The following is a 22,117-nucleotide window of genomic DNA, read 5'->3' as shown; positions in this document are numbered from 1 at the left end:
CAGAACTGGAGAGGATCTGCAAGGAGGAATGGCAGAGGATCCCCAAATCCAGGTGTGAAAAACTTGTTGCATCTTTCCCAAAAGACTCATGGCTGTATTAGATCAAAAGGGTGCTTCTACTAAATACTGAGCAAAGGGTCTGAATACTTAGGACCATGTGATATTTCAGTTTTTCTTTTTTAATAAATCTGCAAAAATGTCAACAATTCTGTGTTTTTCTGTCAATATGGGGTGCTGTGTGTACATTAATGAGGAAAAAAATGAACTTAAATGATTTTAGCAAATGGCTGCAATATAACAAAGAGTGAAAAATTTAAGGGGGTCTGAATACTTTCCGTACCCACTGTATGTATATATATAGAGAGAGAGAGAGAGAGAGAGATTTAACTGGATATTTTGAATGACATTTTTGTGGATTGTTTTTTTTTTTTTTTTGCTGGTCCATTTTTTACACTGCAAATGAAAAGTCAAATTGCTCAAACAAGTCAAAAAGCAGTATCGTCATATTTTTGAAAGTGCAGCAGTGCCATTGCATGCATACAGAAAATATATAGTACAATTATAAATTGTGCACTGGAAATAGAACTAATATGCTATCATGAGCATTTGACAACATTCAGATGCACAGTAGTTGTGGCATTTAAAAAAACCAAGTGCAGTTCAGTTTTATTACATTTTTAATGTTTGCATTTCAGGATGTTTTGATAACTTGACATCTGTGTCCTAAAGCAAAAGCAGTTGAGAACCGCTGGTCTAGCATATCAATGCACTACAAACCACAAAACTCCAATTCTGATTTCATGGGGGCTTTTTTTGAATTTACATCCTCCAAATATTTTTGATTACTCAGTCCAGGTATCTCAAACCAGTTTTCACACGTGACCAGGATATAGTTTTTCACTTCCTTTTCAGTTCAGTCAAATCTCATTTCCATAACAAGAGAGCGAAGTTCATACGCTTTATGCTTTTCTGTATATACAGCACATTGCATTTTTTTCCCACTCGTTTTCTCACCGAAGAACCTAAAGGTAGATTTACACAACAAAGCGTATCTGAGAAAGGAAGGCTGGTAACTCTACAAACTTTGAAGCTAAACAGCCAATACATATACGGAGAGAGAAAGAGCATTTATGACGCTTCTTCATTTGTTTTTTGCACATCAGAGGAGGCATAAATCAGAAAGAATAGAAAGCCGCAGTGGGTTGCTTCCCACCAGCACGCTCTCCTCCCCCCATCCATCGCCTCGGGACCAAACCAGCTCAGTTTCTTCTCATTCCGTGCCAGAGATCCACACCGGCAATTTGACCTGTCAGCCGAGCCATGAATCAAACTGCAAAGGCATGATTAGTCACGTTGATTTATTAGCAACACGTAAGGCACATTTTCATACAGACGTGAGGAAGAGGAGAAGACTTTGAGGGAGGAGCGGTGAGGAGGGTGGGGACGAGCTCCCTAGAAAGAGCTCTAACCACATTAGCACTATTTAGTGTGAGAAAGCAGAGCATTTACACCGCTGTACTCGCACACGACCAGCTTCTATTACTAAACTCTGCCCTGAATAGAGTTGGATACTATTTTGTTTTCATAACTCTGGAGATTTAATGAAGTTTTCAGATCATGTTTCAATTCAAGTAACAATTTTGTTTCAGAGGTCATGGGCTTTATAGGGTTAAAAACAATGTGGATATAAGGTCATTTACTCTCATTTGAAGAGAGAAATGATAACACTTTACAACAAGTTTTCACTAGCCAGCATTAGTTTACAGGACCTAACAATGAATAAATACTTTGCATTGCATTGCCTTTATTAATCTTAGTTCATGCTAATCCCAACATATACTAAAACATTATTTGTTAACATTATAGTTCACGCACTGTGAACTAACATGAACATTTTTATTAACTAACATTAAGTTCACAAGTACAGAGTTATGAAATCAATGTGAATATAAAGTGAATGTGAATATAATTAACAAATAAACATAAATGACTTCATTGACATTAAGTGGGTTTCATAATCCAGTGGTGTCATAATTGTTGATACTGTTGGATAACAGCTGTAAAATTACTCAAACTTACATAAGACAAAGTTTCAATTTATTCTCCATGTAATATACAGTGTATATATATATATATATATATATATATATATATTTCATGGTTTTCATGCAACAAAAATTAGATTACATGGAGAATATATATATATATAGAGAGAGAGAGAGAGAGAGAGAGATCTTACAGATGTGGAAACTATGTTATTTATATGCGACTTTAGATGAATGTTCACACTGTTTGAAGAATGAACACACGTTCATTCAACTATGGAAAGCTGGACAATTGTTATGCAGCATGAAAGGATATAATAAGCTGGTATCTAAAGTTATTGTTTCGTTTTCAAAAGCATGACAGTTTCTTGTAAATAAAACCGACCGGTGATTCATTGAGTCAGTATGTTCCATCACACGTACAGTTCTTCAGCGCAGGACAGATCTGGAGCTCGCAGGCCCTCATGAGAAAGGCTTTTACTACAGTAAGGCCTGGATGTGCTCAAAGAGCATAATTATAAGTTGGGTCCTGTGGTTCCGCTGGGAAAAAAAAGAAAAAGTGGGCCACACAGAGACTCTGCCATATGCGGATATACACTGTTAAAAAAAATATATATATTTTTTTGTTGTAAAGTTGTAAATAAAGTTTACTAAGTCTGTATATAAAAAGGTCAACTTTAAAATCCCATGCTTAATTCAGTGTACGACTTTCTATTTCTTTGTAATTAATTGTGAAATTTACTTGCAGTTTCTTAGTTAAAATTGTTTTTACATTTTTTCAGTGTTTTTTTTGATACAGTGTTTTTCTTATAAAGATATTTTCTTATTTTATAAGAAATATGGTTGCCATCAAAAAAAATTGCCAACATTTCACAAAAGATATTTAAACACTCTGATACCTCAAATGAGTATTTGCATTTTATAAATAAAAGTGCATCATGCATACATATAACTAAAACAAAATTACTCATATTGAATTTTCCTACAATAACATTTAATTTAAACACTTGATCAGATCAGCGATCCTGCTTATATATTTTATTTGTTTGACATGCAGAACATCGACTCGTGCGTGACATCTAATAAAGCGTATTGTCCTCATAAGACAATAAACTCAAAACAAAACAATGACTGTAAACCCAGAGGGTGTTTTTAGTCAAACTTTACACTTTTAACACTTTTCATAGCTGTTAAGTGGAGCATGGGGAGTTTGTTTAAATGAGACTCAACACCGTATGACAGTGTTGACACACATAATGACAGACAAACACACACACACACACACACACACACACACTCACTACTAACCTCTCGCCCTGCATAACTTGTCGGGGCAGCTCCCTAAACACTACTTTAAAGAATCTTTTTAACGTCCTGCGTTAATGAGTGACACTCACAATCGGCTCAGCATGAGCCAAGAAGCGAGATAATCACACACCAATTACCTGCCAAAACTGACAGCATCTTTGACGAACTCACAGCGGTTTAATTAAGTCAGACTGCATTTCTACAGGCTTAAGTGTCCTTCAAACGCATAACAACAATACTCTATGTAAAAGACTGGGTCACTAGAAAGTACACTGTGGAAAAAAAAAAGTATGATCAGTACATGTATGTTATTCAATTATATATATATATATATATATATATATATATATATATATATATATACACATGCTATTTTTGTATATTTTCTGCTTTCGTGTTAATTTCAGTTAAAGTTACAGTAATTTTTTTCTTGTGTTGTCGTTTTTTATTATTTTTATTGTTTTTAAAAGCCTTTATAGTTTTTAGTTTTAGCTATTTGTACAAAACTGAAAGAATACTGAAAATAATATGTAGGGGAGAGCAGGGCAAATTGTAACACTTTTTGACTTTTTCGGTTTGTATAAATCCACATGGGGTTCAGAATATAATTTTTCATCCACAGTAATTACAAAAAAAGTTAAATGTGACAACATGCCCCGTAGGTGGGGTACATTGTAACATCTGAGGGGCATGTTGTAACTATACACAATATACACAAGTCAAACTAAAATATTTTGTCACGATATTTATTTATCTTTTATTTTTTTTATAAAATAATGCCGTTTTTAAAAAAAAAATGGACAATGAACACATTGCAACCAGCCATGGGACGGCCAACATAAACGAGCCAAAATGCTTTACATGTCTTGAAATAATAATTTCTGAATATTAAACATTGACTGTCAGTCTTTATTCACCTGTTTCTCGTCGTTTCTTATTAAAATGCATTAAAGTAAATAGTGTAAATTGCATTACTAATGTCATAGAATAGCGTAGTTTAATAATGGTGGGGCACATTGTAACGCAGTGTTACAACGGTCCTCGTCTGTGCAACTGGAATTTAAAACTGGTTAGTGTCTTCTGCTAGTTAACGAAGCATTTATATTACATATATATATAATGTGAACATGAAAATCTAGTCTGATTCTCAAGCCGTGTTTAGCTGAAGGGTTGAACCCGGAAGGCAAGCTCATTATAGTCATTATATATGTATGCAAACGCCTCCGACTCATGAACATCGGCATGGTTTTGATGTTGCACTCATCAGACACAGGGATCTTTACCTGTCATACCATTTCCTCTTCCTTGAACTTTACCTGTTCCAAAGAATCAACAAATATAACGAAGTCTATTTCTTGTTTTATTACAGACTCAAAATACTAGATAAGTAATCATATTTCATTTTTTTTTTCTTTGAATAAACGCTAAACTGATATTTTACATATTCAGCTGATTCAAATGACTCCCTATTCATATTCTGTGAGAAATTTATAGCATGATCTGCATGATGCAAATGAGCTGCTCATTGTGAGATGGGTGTGTGTAACAACAAATAAATGTGTTTTTTTAATTTTTTTTTTTAAATGTATATAAATAGCCTTCTAAATATATATGCAAACATCTCAGGGGGTTTTGTTTGACTCATATTTATGCAATATGTACATATTTGCTTTAGGCTGTCAACACATTCTTTCGTTAACGGTTATAGGATTTTTGGAGAGAGTTAATGGATTAGGCTGTTTATTTATTTTTTTTAAAGTTTCCATCCGGATACATTTTGGATCACAATATTTGAGGGTTTTGTTTAATTGAAATGCATGTTTAAAAAATTCTTCTAACAAACAGGTTTCAAATCAAAACCTACAGGAGAAAAAAAAGGTCAAATGAAAGAAACAAGGCATCATTCATCCAGTTTTAACACGGACGGAGCTGAGCTGTGCTTTGGCAGTGCGAGGCATGTGAGCTATTCCCACTGATGTGACGGTCTGCCTCGGGCTCTTCACTAGTAAATTCATCAGTGTCAACACAGCTGCAGAAAGACAGCTTTGAAGCAAACAGAAGCATGCTAATCATGTCAACACTAAAATACATGATTTCCAATTACAAAACCCTGTTAGAACAAAATATGCCATCTGTGAAATCCATCTGACCCCATAACAGTTGGACTGCTTTGTGTAAATAGCAAGATGAGAAAGATGTTTTTTTTTTTTTTTTTTTTTTAGTCAAAAGAAGAATAATTATAATTTAACAAAAAGTTTTTTTTTTTTGCATTTTTTAAACTTGAGCTTTTATTACAAAATTTTTTATTTGATGTCAACTGCCATAATTAATCAAATTATTTGCTTAATAAATTACAAAATTATATATATTCATTTTGATAAGTAGTTATTATCAGGTATAGTAGTGAAAGTTATCAATTATATTAATATATTTTTATTTATCTTGTATCTCATTAGTATTATTTATTTGAAAAATTAATTTTATTCCTTTTTTAAAATACATTTTTCAACATTTTCAAACCTATGAAGTACTTTGAGTCTGTATACAGCAAAAAATAAAAAATATAGTACAAAAAAATAAAAAATTAAATATTAAAGAGTAGCTTTTTTTCTTTACTGGCCACAGTGAAATATGTGTTATGTGAAGATTCTCCTTTTTGGGGGTTATATGAGTTTGGAACAACATGAGCGTGGGTAAATAACGAAAGTTTTTAATTTTTTTTAATTTAGTTTGAACTGCTCCAGCCCTCATCCTACCATCATTTCCAGCAGAATGGATCTGTGTCAGTAAGCTGATTTACACCAGAGAAGAGAGTCAATGTAAAAGTTTAATTACCTGTCCCACCTGCACAGGGCTCGTCCCACTCAGGAGGGGGGAGCGCTGTCGCGGGGTGTGGCGTCGTAGCCCGAGGCATCATGGGAAGGAAAGGGTTCGGGGTGGGGTGACCGCGTAATCAGTCCAGTCAAGCCCTATAAAGAGAGTGAGAGAGATTTCAGGTCCTTAACTTTTGCATTCTTCATTTGATTTATGTAAAGGTGGAGTGGAAAAAAGTTTTCCAGCTCAGGTCACCCTTAAAGCCTTTAATTGTTTCATTATTATCTGAACTCCTTCCCATCCAAACATGCTTGCATAATCTCCAAAAGAAACGGCCTTCCTTTTTTATCCTTCCTCTTTCTTGGCAGAATTCGACCTTGTTTTTGTTTCCCAGATTTCTGATGTCTATCAAAGTTCATCCAACTCTTCCTTTTCATCGCCACCCCGGTTCGCGTCAAGTTTTGACACGTCGAGCTGCTCTCTTAGATCTTTCATGTCATATTGGGATGATCTGTAGGGAATCTGACCCCTGTTGTAGAAAGTGGCAGAGTCTTAATTGCCTTGAATGCATCGCGCTGGAAGAGCCCGGGGCCAAAATTCATTTGCATCCTGTTGGGTGCTCTATCTCTGCTCATTACAGCACACCTGCCAAACTGCAATTACCCCGTGATGTGGTTACCAGCCCTATTTTTCTTACTTCACAAGAAAAGCCTTTTAAAATAGGTGACATATTTGGTCCATTGACTAAACCCATGCATTCCTGAAGCTTTATTTTAAAAACTTTTCAGCTTGTATGCATACAGATATGAAGCGGTTTGTAATTTACATTTACTGATGACTTCATTTTGCAAGTTGCACCGTCATTTGCAACTTGCAAATGCATAGCTCTTCTGGAAGTACACGTTTTGTGGCTCATTGTGAGGATTTGCTTAACGTTCGAATGTCTCAGCTCAAAACATGGTGATAAAAGCTGCAAAGATAACCATGCAAAAGACATCTGAGCACAGAGATAAAATGGAGAACAAATCGAGACAAAAGTCTATCGTTTAGATGCTTCTCCTTAGAAAAAGCCAGTAATCAACATCAAAAAAGACTTGCTAATATAGCAAAGTCTGCAATCTCAAGATATTTCTCATGAAATTAATTGCATTTCTCTAAAGGACTTTTAGAAGAAAAATCTGAGTCAAGTTGGTAATGTAACATGTAAAACCAGACATTAAATAATTAATTAAATAATTAACATTAAATAAACATTTTTTTTAAAATATGACAATTTATTGTACCTTTAGACAAAAAAAAATCTAAAAAAGTTATGTATGTGTTCAGAAGTCAGCATATATATATAATTTTATTTTTATTTATTTTTTTATATACATCTGGCTTTTATGGCTCATAAGGCATGATATAGTAAGACTATGGAGATTCTTTAAAAAAAAATTTTTTTTAAAACCCTTGCAGATGCTGGTATTTATATGGACAAAAGTATGAAATTCTGATGCTTGTAATGTAAATCAATAAGATCTTGTCATCACTCAATGTCAGTCATCACTGTATCTCCAATAATATATCTTAGTAAGATGATATTTAAATGATCAAAACATTTAATGCAATGCAATCCCAATGATGATTAAGAGATGAACAAATAAACGCTCCTCAAAAACCAGATGATCATATTTGAGGCTTATATTTGAACATGATTTTGCTTCAGTTCAATAAGTGTTCATCTCAAAATATGACTAACAATATCAAAGTTACTCTTGCATTTACTTTATAAAAATCAGTAAAGATTTTACAGCAAAAGGACACATGAAGCACAAGCTAAAGGTGGACATTTGTACAATTATACCAAAAAAGTCAATCAGAAGGCATGCAGAATTTTTGATCACGTTGATCATTAAAGGCCTAAATTTGGGTATTAAATATGATGCATAGGCTTTCTGCATGAAAGGTTTCGAGTTTTAAAAGAGCAGCCTCTCAAGAATACAAATTTTCTCTGGGCTAGTTCAGTATCGCACATGAATATATCTGTATTCAAGTAGAGAGATGTTATGGAAATATTGTGATTGACTTTGTAAAAGATACGTCGCATCCTCAGCGAAGGCCAGAGGCAGTTCTGTCATGAGACGAGGCAACCGGACCCGTCCCCTTCTCACAGATTCCCATCCGTTCTTCAGACAAAAGAAGACAACCAAACGCATCTGTCAGTCAGAGCTGGAGTCTACAAAGTCAGAGCTGTCACGCTAGGCTCCCGGTGCTGGCAATTGACTTAAACAACGTCTCACCTCGCTTCATTTTATTACAAACCACCTTCCCTGCTCTCCACGCAGCTGCCTGTTTGAGACACGCAAACAACAATCGTCTCCGTGGCCTTTGTTCTGCTGCATCATGTATTGTTTCAGGTATTCTCGAATTCAGGGCTAATTCAAGCGCCTGCGATTGGCTTCTCTCAGCCCTCGGGACGTTTCTCTTCATATGCTTATCTGCTTGTTTAGGGGTAAATAAACACTAAAAGGGATCGTATCTGACTGTGCTGCTTTGAGTTGACAGAGCCGATTAAAAGAGGGGCGGGTGAAGAATGAAACAGAGCCAGGAGAAGAAAAGCTTCTCTGAACTGCTAGAAACAAAGATGATTAAAACATAATGGAGGGAAAATGTCCAGCCCGCCCCTCCTCATGTGCCACCACTTTACAAAAAAAAAAAAAAAGGCAAAACAACACAAAAGCGTACATGGGACAGAGGCTCATTGTGCACTTCAACCAATCCTCACCAGATGAGAGAGCTTGCATGAGACGTCCTGCCTAAATCCAAAGCAAATGTCAGTGTGTTTAGATGCTGCCTTCTTCTGCCTCGTTCTTCTTTGTTTTTGTGGTGGACTGTTGGAGAAATCTGAATCCAACTATCTATCGTAAACGTTAGGACAAGCATTCCTAAAATAAGGTTTAGGGAACATTCAAACATTATTAATATTTGATATACGTTCTCGTAATGTTGGGAGGAAACATTCTTAGAACAATGTTCCCGGAACGCCCTTGTGATGTTGCTTGTCGTTCCAAGAACTTGTTCAGAACTGTTCAATAAGGTTTTTCATTAATAAAAACAGAACATTCTCATAACGTTTTCAAAGTGATAGAATGGAAAGTTTCAGCAATGTTTGCATAACCAAGAAGAAACATTCTGGATGTTTTGAACATTTAAAATCACATTATCATTACGGTTTCAAAATCGTTCACACAAGCAAGAAAAAGCATATTCTTTAAATATGAAACATGGGTGTTTTAAGCATTGAGAGAACATACAAATGTAACACTCATAAGGTTTTCAAAATGCTAAAATGGAATGTTCCTCTAACAATTTAATTACCAAGAAAAAAAAAATCAGAAATAACGTTTTCATAAAGTTTTAAACGTTTAACATAAAGTTTTAAAATGATGTTCCTCTTAAAAACATTCTTTCAATATAAAAATTGTGTTTTAAACATTAAGAGAACATTCAAATGTAACATTTTCAAAATGATAGAATGGAATGTTTCTCCAATGTTCACATAACCAAGCATAAACATTCTAAATAGATTTTAAAAAATAACATTTTTGTATTGGTTTTAAAATGAACTAAATTTTACACTAACATTCACATAACCAAGAAAAAAACATGCTTCAAATATAAAAAAAAAACCATTCAAATCTAACATTCTCATAACGTCTTCAAAATTATAGATTGGAACATTCCTCTAATATTTGCTAAGAAGAAATGTTCTTAATACATTACATTTAGTCATTTAGCAGACGCTTTTATCCAAAGCGACTTACAAATGAGGACAATGGAAGCAATCCAAATCAACAAAAGAGCAATGATGTGCAAGTTCTATAACAAGTCTCGAAAAAAAATGTAATAAGGGGATTGATTGATCTATCAATTGATCTGTCTATCTATCTATCTATCCATCTATTTAGCCGTATCTTCGTAACACAGGCCTGCTGGCTACGTGCACATACACAAAGAGGAACCTCTGACTAATTTAATCCCCATTTTCTGCCGAAGGCCAAAGTTGACAGAAGCCTCTCTGACACGCTTTATATTCTTTAACTGCAACAGTCTTGGTTAATTATACTCTTTGGGTTCACCTGGTAACTACTGCCCTGAGGACGGTAGAAAGTGGTTTTACGCCTTATATAAAGTTTAAGGAAACGGGATGTGCCACCGCTTTCATCCCGTGATCAAACGCCGTTGCCCGTTTCCGAACATATCACTCGTATAAATTCATTTGAAATTGATTTGAAATGTGGATGTTGAGCAAAGCCGACACCTTCAACAAAAGCGATCTTCTCCTCCTATCATAAGTCAATCTGGGCTTTAAAGGGTTGGTACCTTCACCCCACCTGCTCTCACTCATGGTAATTATAAAGCAAAAGAAATGAGTAAGTTCCATTGTAAGGGAGGAGAAAAAAGGCAAGGTAAGACGAGTCATTATGTAGCTATGTGTTTATTGTCGTTTTTTTTCTTTTGTGTGGGAACCTGCGCCTTCCCCCAGACCCCTCCACCTTTACTGACTGAGGCTTGTGGGTAATTATCAAGAGATGGTGATCTAGGTGACCCGCCACACCCCACATTTAGTTTGGCATGTTGTCTGTGCTCCCTGGGTCGTGCCTGCTCGTCTATGCATGACAATAGGCCGGGCAATGGACCCGGTAATTACAGGCCGGGACGGCTATTCAGCGACCCAGCCTGAAACACTCTGTGAGGAGCAGAAGTCATACTGCGGCTGACCTCACCTCAATCACGCAAACAATCGGTCTGGGACAACCTTGGAATTCCGATTGGAGAGCCATTTGTAGCGGCTATTGTTGCGCTCACTGTCGTCGCCCCTTCAATAGAATATTTTATTGCATTTGTGTTGTTACACGTACCTCAAGGTCTGGTTCATTTATGCATGCATATGCACTGGATTTTTCAAAAATAAATGAACACTTTTAATTAGCAAGGATGCGTTGATATATGCGCTAGTATTTAATTAAGTATAAACAGTAAGTATACAGCTATAAAATGAATGTGCATAGCGATTCAGATCAGGTGATCAAAAGTGACAGTATGGACATTTATAATGTTATTTCAAATAAATGCTGCTCTTTTCTATTCTAACTTTCTATTCTTCAAAGAATCCTGAAAATAAAACCGTATCACGCTTTCCACAAAAACATGAAGCAGCACATTGATAATAATCAGAAATGGTTCTTGAGCAGCAAACCAGCAAATTAGAATGATTTGTGACACTGAAGACTGGAGTAATGGTGCTGAAAATGCAGCTTTGATCACAGAAACAAATTACATTTTAAAATATTTTCACATAGAAAACAGTTATTTTAAATTGCAAAAATATTTGACAATTTTTTGATTAAATAAATGCAGCCTGGTTTAGCAAAAGACACTCCTTTTAACAACAACAAAATCTTTTGAACAGCAGCATACATTTAGATACCTTAAATACATAAAATACCTTTTAAAATCGCCCTTTTGTCAAATACACAAATTTTAAAAGAGTTTTAAATGCATGTCACACTGCAGGACATGCTGATTTCCCTCATGCAAACTATCCTTGAACAAGATATTTGTAATGAGCTATATTTCAATATGCCAACGCATGTTCAGTTTGAAAATAAATCAGCAAATACGGCTGGTCGAAATAGTTGCTACTTGCGTGCACTTAATAATATGCACATAAAATATACAAAGCAAGTAAAAACTGACCTTGTCAAAAGCGCTGAGGTGTTGCTGTAGTTAGTTGCGACCACTAGAGAGCGCTCTCATTCTCTGTGACGGTGGTCTTCAGCTGTAAACGACTGTAATTGAGAAGAAACAAAGTGAAAAATAAAGTCCTATCTGTGTTTTTTAATCTGTACAATATTTATAAAACTGGCTTTGGCAGGAACTCATTTAAACAGCCTAAATCAAGTCAATAGGAAGAGACAACTATAAATACATAGAGATCATTTTTAATTTAGGCTGCTTAATAAAAGTGGCTGTTATATTATGACACAGGCCTGTTGAGCATGGAATCTGGTAAATCTAGAAATGTGATTATAGTTTGTGTTTGCTGCCCAGAGGAAAATTATATTGCTCATAGATTATAAAATGTAACAAAGTTCTCAGTTATGTTTCATTTAACTCCGATGTTGCTCTTAAAATTCATTGAGACAAATAAACTACACACAAATGAGTCGACAGCTTACATGCAGCAAGTATATAATTAAGTATAAACAGTACGTATGAGGCAATAAAATGAATGTGCACAGCCATTCTGATCACATGATGAGAAATGGTGGGAGTTTGTTTTGAGATCTCTGACTTTTGATTGAAGACAAATCTGAGATATTTTAGGAGACACTTACTGAAGAAGAAACATCTGAGAAACAGGAGACTCTAGCAAAGTCCTTTCGTTCTCCATTTAATCTCTGCTTTTTAGGAGTTATCGTACCAAATCCTAAATAAGTGCATTTATGTCTTAAAAACTCTCTCAATTAGCTCGAATTGTAACTTGAAGCGTTATCTAAAGCATCGAGGCCAGATCATGTTCAATCCTATACACATCTGACAGAATATAGAAGTGCTGCTCACAATATCCATGTCTTGAGGTTATTCCAGACAGATAAACACACGATTCCCCTCCGTACTCGAGAGTTTGACAACCCTGAGCAACTTAACATCTGCCTCTGAGCCTCTCACAACCCATGATGCTCTTTTAATTAATGAGGAGGCTTTAGTGCCAACGGCTGCCTTATAACAACCATTACCACGGCAGTAAATTAAAACAAATGTGAGTAAGCGAAGGTTGCCATCCGACTGTCCGCTGAGTGGAAATGACGGCCTCAACAAGGTCATCTTTAATTAATTCCTGTCATTTCCCGCCAGGGCATAATGACGCAAAACGTCGCCGTTACATTTTCAATGTGCTTTGTCTATTTATTTATTTATTATTATGTTAAATTTACTACCTTTTTCATTATCGAAATAAAACCATGGTACTTTGATTATCAAATTTATATACCATGGTATTCACACGATACTCCAACATACAGAATACTGCATGTCTAAAATACCATAGTACGATGATGGTTTGTTTGGTTATTTTTGTACATAAATGTGAAAATAGCTCATTTATCTTCTAATATTTATATAAATAATTATAAAAGTCTATATAAAAGTCAACTTATATATTAAAAAGTCTTCAAATATATATTTTAGATAAATACTTTATTCTAAAATAAATATTTATTAAAAGTTATAAATGTATGAAAGTCCATACATCATTTAAATATAATTTATATTTTAAAAAAAAGTTTTTTGATAAATTGTTTAATTCAATTCATAGAAATTAATTAATTCATCCGTTCTAAAATATAAAAATTAAATAAAATATGAATAGGCCTATTAAAAAATTAAATATAAAAAGAAATATCGATTCTTAAACTAAGAATGGAAATATATTCAATTATTTACTTCTATATCATGGTCATTTGAAAGTTCTTGAATTTTTCAGTTCCATTCAAGATTGTCCCCCAATCAGATTGTCATCTTTATTTTCATTTATATAAGACTTTCATATATTTTTATATCATTGTACTTTTTACTGAGGCATATTGTGTGGTGTAATTTCTTAAGGACAAGTACTGTGTATTTAAATAGGTTGAGGTTTGTGTGTGTGTGTGTGTGTGTGTGTGTGTGTGTGACTGAACAAGTGCTGCTCATCCCAGCTGGAACATTAAACTGTCCCTGTGCGGGATGTGTGCGTGGATCCGGGAGGAGTCGAGCTCTGGGAACTCGCAGCACATTCAGGTTACACGGGGAACTCTGAGGTTCACCACACTCAAACACGGACCGCTCTCACACACACGTAATAATCAGTGTACTGCAGGAATATAAATTTAGTTAAATAAGGCAGATGTAATGAGGTGCTTGATGACATTTGATGAGTTTGGTCACTTTATCTGTGAGAGAGTTCTTATTATTCTTTATGTTCCTCTTCTGCTTTAATGACGGCATGATCTGGAGCTGAAATGAACACACGCTGATCATCATGTTCTCCAGCAGGATTTTAAATGTTCATAGAGCATCTTCAGCTTCATCTGACCATCTATACAGAGAATCACATATTTCACTCATTTACCTAAAAACAGTTTAACCTATGTAATATTTCTTATAAATAATTTTGAATTATATTAGATTTAGTTTTGATTAATTACATTTATTGTGTTTTAAATTTTAATAAATAAATAAAAATGATAGACCACATACTTATGGCTTATAGCTTCTTGCATACCTTTTAATAAGTTAAAAATTATCATACAATGTCATACAATATAGAGCCTTTGCACCAGTGTTATTTTAGTGTCACTGAGATACTTTTATTTATTTATTAAAATTTTTATATTTTCCCTTTTCATTTTAAACTTTTTGTAATTTTGTTTTGTATATTTAGCGTATGAACCTATCTCTCAGCTCCAAAATATGTCACTGGCTAAACATTCCTCTTTGTGAGTACAATTTTTCAAATTCTGAAATGTAAAAAATTAAATTTAAATACCTAATATATGGAGATGTAGAATCCATTGCTCAATAGATGTGAGAACTGAGATATTTTTCATTTCAAATAAAACGGCAAGTATTCAGTGGTGTTTGCTCACGCGCTGCATGTTGAAAGCAGCATCAGTGTCTTGTTGTACATGTACACACACAGGCTCTTTTTAGTACAAAGTTCTCGTTTGAAGTTGAAATTCTGATCAGTCTGATAAAAATGAAACATTCACCAAAGAGACTGAAGAAGAAAAAACAACAGCTCCTTCACCTCAGGGCAAGCACCCTTTATCCTCATCAATCTTCTACGCTTGGCTTTGATCCTGTTTTAAAGTGATTAGTGACTGGTTGTTTTCAGTTGGTTTAGTAGTTTAGGTAAGGTATAATGCTGTGTTAAAGCTAGAAACATCAAAACTGTTTCTTTAAATGCAAATACACGAATGAGTAAAGTTGTGTATTATATCTACACATATACAAAAAGAGCTGCTTATGAAGACTCAAACGTATGCAAAAGCAAGCTTCAATAAAAGCAAGAAGACCAAGACTTGCATGTGTTAAAGTGAACATTCAGCATAAATTCATAGATTAGGAAGTAAATAGTGAACGTTAAACAGAAGTCAAACGCTCACCGTACAAGTATGTTGTTTGGCTTGAAAGCTTCCATATCAAACTCTGTACCTTCAGGCCCGAAGGCTTTCTGCATCAATTGAATCAGTCTCACATTTCCAGTCTGCAAAACTGTGGAACAAATGCACACAAATCCAGTCTTATTCATTTTTTAATCTCAAAAATGTACGTGACACTTATGCCGAGTTCACGCTGCATGATTTTCAAAGTCATCAGATCACCGTTGTTTTCATACTGCACGACTATCTGGGGTAGCATTCATTCGCTGCTGTGTTCACATTGCATGATGGATCAGATTTGTATATATATGTATATTTTGTATATATGTAGCCTACCTGTTCTGTATATTCTAATGCAAAAATGTAGGCATGTTGTTATATATATTATATAACATATTATATACATAATATATTATATAACATAATATATAAATATATATGTGTATATATATATATATATATATATATATATACACTGTTAGACATGTCTGTAATTTCTACAGTTATTTACTGTATATCACCCAGTATATACTGCAAATTCCCTTTACAGTAAATAACTGTAATACCCTTTGCATCATGGGAATTTTCTGTGACGTCAGACCCCACATACAGAGACTTACTGTATTTTTTTTATGCTACTGTATTTGCTGCAATGGCCTCTTTGGCACCATTCTATTGAGGTTGTTTTATTTTCTCATTTTTTACATTTGGATTGACACGATATGCCAAACACTGTGTCTACAACGCCGCAGCAGCATCAGTTTACTGTCCGCATCCACTGTAGATAGTATATAATGGGTTCTATATTGTTTTTTATCGAGTCGCGCCGCTAGTAACATTTACCCATCAACATGGCGGTAACAAACTTTACTATGGTAAACTGCGCTGTCATTTCAAACGACTTTTGTCAGCTTATTGAATTAAGTTACCAAATTGAAATTATTTTTAACGAGCAACGCTTATCTTATATTAACATTAGGTTAACTAATGTGAAATTTAGTTCAAGTGTTAGTAGTTAATGTTGGCCAGTAGCCTATTTAGACAATAAAATCGTATGTTAGCTAGGTTAAACAAGTTTTATGGCTAGCTGCCTTTCTAGTTTTAGAATTAGTTTATAGTTTTTAATGGAATTTAAGATTTCCTTTTTTTTTTTTTTTTTGCAGTGAAGCATCAAGAAAGACATGAGCATGCCAGCCACCCTGAGACTGATAATTCACGGTAAGAGAACAACTATGGTTTTGAGAGATTTATGTATTCTATATGAGATTTGCCTTTTAAAAGTGTGTTATTTCTTCTACTTGTTTTTCAGAGAAGACATTTCTGTCAAAGTGGATGGTGCGCAAAGGTGGTGACCACATTTTGGAGCAGCACCTGGGTTTTGCAGATGGCTATGTACTTTTTCCCCATTATGTTTCTGTTGCCTAAAGATTCTTTGTGAGGATGAATCCAGAGGATACAACATAATGCACTGCAAAACGTCCTAAGACAGGAGAAATGGTGAAGATGCACTGTTCCAGCATTGCAAGACTATTTTTAAGTGTTATACATGCAAGTCTTAAATAAAGCATTTGATATTTTGTAATTATTGTGTCTGTTTTAACTGAATGCCAGTAGTCCGTATGTACAGTAAAAATAAAATTAATTCTATACAAAAATTATAAAATCTAATGAAATCTATATTAAAATGAGTGAATTATAGTATACTGATGAATTGGATTTTTACAGTAATTTACTGCAAAACAGTACAGTTTGCAACTGTAAATTAAATACAGTTTGCTGCTGTAAGTCTTAATTACAGTAACTTAGTTACTGTAAAAACCCTTTGAAATGTCTAACAGTGTGTATATATATACAGTATATATATATATATATATATATATATATATATATATATAAAAGGTCCTCCCGAGCTTCCCTCTGCCCTGTATCTTGCTCTCTCATTTGCCGTAGGTCATCACCGATGTATTCTTCAGTCAGAACTCATTTCACACAGCAGGATTTTAAATCTCCAATAGCTCCAGATATTTAGCATGTCAAATATTTCACGTGCATTGGCGACACATTGGCGATTCTCTCAGATCGCATCTTTGATAACTTACACTGCCTGATTGTCAATCACTTGAACAAGAATCGATTTGCCGGCGATTTCGCAAAACCTGTCGGCGAGTGAAAATCAGGGCTAAAATCGTGCAGTGTGAACTTGGCATTAAAGAAATGCTCTGTTCAAGCAGAAATGTGATGCTCATATTGTTGTTTCAGGCCTTTAATGATTTTTTTCTCCAAAAAACAAAATAAAATTCTGCTGTTATTTTTTGACCTCCTTTTCAGGTGAATAAAATTCTGGTTATGCATCCCACATAATTCCTTTCTTTATGCAACAGCTCCTTTCTGCTATATTTGCACATTTAGTACAAACGTTACCAGTTACCAGCTACCAGCTTTACATACTCATGACATAACTTTGCATAGATTAGGCTACTAAATGATTCATCACACACGCTATGGTTTTTCCCACAAGCACGTGAAATCACATTAGAACGTGTGAAGGATCAATAAGTGGTTGAATGAAGAAAGACAAAAACCCTGATGCTTAAAAGCATGACAGATGTCTGTCACTGTGCACATGCTCTGAATGATCTGGATGTATGCATGTGCAAACAAAAGCAGTTCATATGATGGAGCTTTACTGTAAACCAGACAGTGAAACGCTTCATGAATAATCAGGGCAGTAGATCAGAAAACGACTGTTGCTCGATGTATGTCATACAGCGGTTGGGTTGTTTTCTACTAGATTTCTGATTATCTAATTTGAACAATTTGAGAAATTAGATAATCTAATAACTGCGTGTGTGTGTATGTGTGTGTGTGTGTACGTGTGTGTGTGTGTACCTGGTATTTATCACGTTATGGGGACCAAATGTCCCCGCAAGTATAGTCATACCAGTAAATTTTGACCTTGTGGGGACATTTCTTTGGTCCCCATAAGGAAACAAGTGTATAAATAACACAGAATGGAGTGTACTGAAAATCTGAAATAGCATAAAGTTTCCTGTAAGGGGTAGGTTTAGGTGTAGTGTTGGTTTTGGGGCGATAGAAAATACGGTTTGTACACTATAAAAACCATTACGCCTATGGAATGTCCCCACAAAAAATGGAAACCTGTGTGTGTGTGTGTGTGTGTGTGTGAGCGTGCATGCGTGCGTGTGTACAGTGAAAACTGGATTTTTTTTCATGTAAAAAAACAACAATAAAAATTACAAAATTATTTTTAAATGTTATATAGCTAATAATAATAATAATAATAACAACAACAATATAAGAAATCTAAAACAAACTAAAAATAAACTTAATTATTTTTATTTTAAAATAATAACACATAAAATATACATTCTAAAATAAAACAGAAATATTTTAAAATAGTAATACAAGACAAAATATATATTTTAAAATAATAAGTTATTATAAAATAATAATAATAATAAATAAAATTAAATATTTCATAAAATAAATTAGAACATTTACAAATAGTATGCACTAATGAAATGTAAGTAAATCACTGTTACCGTTTGCACATATGGTCAGTTTTTCTTGATTCCATTGAAGCTCAAGATGCTTTCAGAAAAGTGATCTCAAATAATGCTGGAGAACATGATCGTCAGGTTTTGTTCATGTAGCTTCAGTTCACTAAAGCAAAAGAGACAAACCAAATACTGAGGCATTTTTCTATGCATATTAAAATCGTCCATTCACATTTTACTGTGAAATTTTACCGTGAAATGAGCTGTTCAACAAGAATAAACATGAATAGATTACATTACATTAAGGTGGTTGGAGATGATGGGTTAAAAAAAACACTAAGAGCATGTATTTTAAAAAGCTAATAGCGTCAATTTTGAATTTTTTTTTTTCAAATAAACTTTACACTCTTATTATGCTGAGATTATCATTTGCAAATTGCTTTAAATCAGACAAATGCAAAATTTGAACTCTAAGACCTGGACTGTAGATGTAATTGAGAAAGCGCAAGAGAATTGCAGAAAGCACATTTCTCAAACTCTCTCGTCTCGCTGGGATGGAAACAATTAGCAGAGAACAAAGCAAAAAAAATTTAAGTCAAGAGGAAATGTTGAAAACATGAGTTTGGTAAATGACCTCATAAACACCAGCCTCACCACCCCCAAACACACACACACGATTCCTGAACTGCTCCGTCTGCGCCTGCCATCAATATCTCTGTGTGTCCCTGCGTACGACTTTTCATCTGGAATTCATATGGGCTTCATTTCTCCCCCCTCCTGCAACCCTTCCCCAAACTATTTCCTTTTTCAATTTCCAGAGGAAGTTGTTAAATGGTTCCTGAACCAAACAAGCTTTTTTTCTCCCCCTCTCTTCGCTCTCACCCCCATCCCAGCGCTGCCCGACACCAACATTTACAGCCCTTACCAACAACAACGTTCAGAATATTACATCGCATTTATAAGCCACTGTGTTTGCGTTAATGAGGGGAAAGCCATCAGGGGTTTTTCAAATAAAACCAGGGAATAGATGTTTAAGAAGTAGTTTGGTCAGGGGGGAAAAAAAAGAGATCTCTTTAATGTCTCCACTGCTTCTCCGAGACAGCAAGGAGATTAAATAGAGAGAAAATGTAGAAGTTGAATATTTTCTCCTTTGAATAAAAACCCCAAAAAGCTCACGTCTACTTTGGAGATTTAGAAAAGATCTCAAGCATGTCTAAAAATGTGCTCAGAAGTGAGTGTCTTTTACTTCCCCCACAGAATTTCAAGAGACAAAAGTGGTAACTAAATGAAACAAAAACAAAACTCTGTTAAATCGTCTGAGCTATTAAAGAGCAACCTCAGTGAGAAAATTCTCAGCAAAAGGAAAATCGACGGCAATGAGATTATGCAGACTTTTGATGCTGATTTTGTTTTCTCTTGAGACCCCAGTAATCTCACGTGTCTCCTCTAGAGTTTCAGAAAAGATCTCAATAATGTATCAAAATGTGCTCAAAAGTGAGTCTTTCACTTCTCCTATACAGACTTTTAGGAGAAACATCTGAGACAAAGTTAGCACTCGTGTACTTTGTAAACTCTGAGAAATATTTATTTTCTTATACAAAATGAAAACAACAAATGAGATATCTTTAACATCTCAACTGATTCTTCTAGACTGCAATGAGATTAGACACACTTAAACTGCTGATTTTTCCCCCAAAAAAAAGAGATCAGAAAAGATCTCAACAATGTCTCAAACTGTGCCCAAGATACCAAAGTCTACAATCAAAAGTCAAAGATCTCCATATGAACTCAATTTTCTCAACAAATGATCTGATTTGCTCTCCACATTCATTTTATAGCTCTATACTCCTACTAAATGACAACTTTTCAACTCATGGCAATTTATTTGTCTATGTATGTGTCCTATAGCATTTCAGGAGAAACATCTGAGAACAAGTTTGTATTTAATTGAAACAAATGACAAATCAAAGACTTGGGAGCCTCTGAGACATTTCTGCTGATACAAAATTAAAACTACAAATAAGATATCTTTAACATCTCAACTGATTCTTCCAAACAGCAATGAGATTAAATGGAGACTTAAGTTGCTGATTTTCCTCCTAAAATCTCACGTCTCCTCTGAGTTTCAGAAAATATCTCAACAAGTTCTCAAACTGTGCTCAGATTTGCCAAGATACCAAAAGCAATCAAAAGTCAAAGATCTCAATATTAACTCAAATATTTCTCACCAAATGTTGTGCTCTACATTCATTTTATATCTCTATACTCTTACTGGATGACAACTATTGAGTCTATCTGAGTCATATCTCCAACAGAATTTTAGGAGAAACATCTAAGACAAAGTTTATACTGAAATGAAACAAAACTGAAAACTCCTCAAAACTTCTGAATTATTAAAAAGTAAGCTCTGAGATTTTTATTTTTTTTCTGCCCACACAAAAAGTGCAAGTGAGATCTCATTTAATTATTCTCGCAAGCAATTGCATGAAGACCTAACCTGGTGATTTTTCTCCTAAAACCTCATTATCTCTAGAATGCACGTCACACCTCTGTTTATCAGTTTGCACTGACTACCAATAGCTGCTCGCATAAAATTTAAGGTATTTGCCTACAAACCCAGCACTGGCTCTGCAACCCTTTACCTAAATTCTTTACTTCAGTGTGCCTCTAAAAGCTTACGTTCTGCAAACGAGCGTCGCTTTATTGTTCATCCCAAAGAGGCACAAAATCACTTTCACAGACTTTTACGTTAAATGTTCCCTCCTGGTGGAATGACCTGCTCAACTCAATCCCAGCAGCTGAGTCCTTAGCCATCTTCAAGAATCGGCTAAAAACACATCTCTTCCATCTTTATTTCACCCTCTAGTCTAATAGCTCTCTCTATTTTAATTACATTCTTTAAAAAAAAAAAAAAAAAAACTAACACTAGCTTTTCTCATCTTTTTGTATTCTATCTATTTGTTTTCTTTTTATTTATTATACAATTAACAAAAGCAAAAAAAGGCCTCTAACACTAGCTTGCTCTATTCTTTTCTGTTTTCTTTTTATTTATTATATAATATAAAAAAACGAACAAACTTTGCTACATATACTGTGTTAAGCTAACTGAGGCTTGTTATAGCACTCGCATTGCTTCCGTTGTCCTCATTTGTAAGGCGCTTTGGATAAAAGCATCTGCTAAATGACTAAATGTAATCTCTAAAGTTTCAGAAGAGATCAACTGTGCTCAGACTTGCCAAAG

At 34.6% G+C, this 22,117-nt stretch overlaps 1 long non-coding RNA gene across 2 annotated transcripts; it reads right to left on the bottom strand.

Annotated features, from left to right (window-relative positions):
- Positions 1-579: 579 nt before the first annotated feature.
- Positions 580-13,031, bottom strand: LOC131541858 (uncharacterized). 2 transcript variants are annotated; one of them, XR_009271604.1, is made up of 4 exons: positions 12,777-13,031; positions 11,910-12,001; positions 6,189-6,322; positions 580-1,330 (listed from the first exon to the last, which is right to left on the bottom strand). It is a non-coding gene; the product is annotated as an uncharacterized LOC131541858 (long non-coding RNA). The 2 variants fall into 2 exon arrangements; XR_009271605.1 differs by lacking the exon at positions 580-1,330 and adding an exon at positions 2,222-2,642.
- Positions 13,032-22,117: the final 9,086 nt, after the last annotated feature.

Source organism: Onychostoma macrolepis, chromosome 06 (genome assembly GCF_012432095.1).
Source record: "Onychostoma macrolepis isolate SWU-2019 chromosome 06, ASM1243209v1, whole genome shotgun sequence".
In the NCBI taxonomy this organism is placed as follows: Eukaryota; Metazoa; Chordata; class Actinopteri; order Cypriniformes; family Cyprinidae; genus Onychostoma; species Onychostoma macrolepis.
This window is presented reverse-complemented; position numbering and strand designations above follow the sequence as displayed.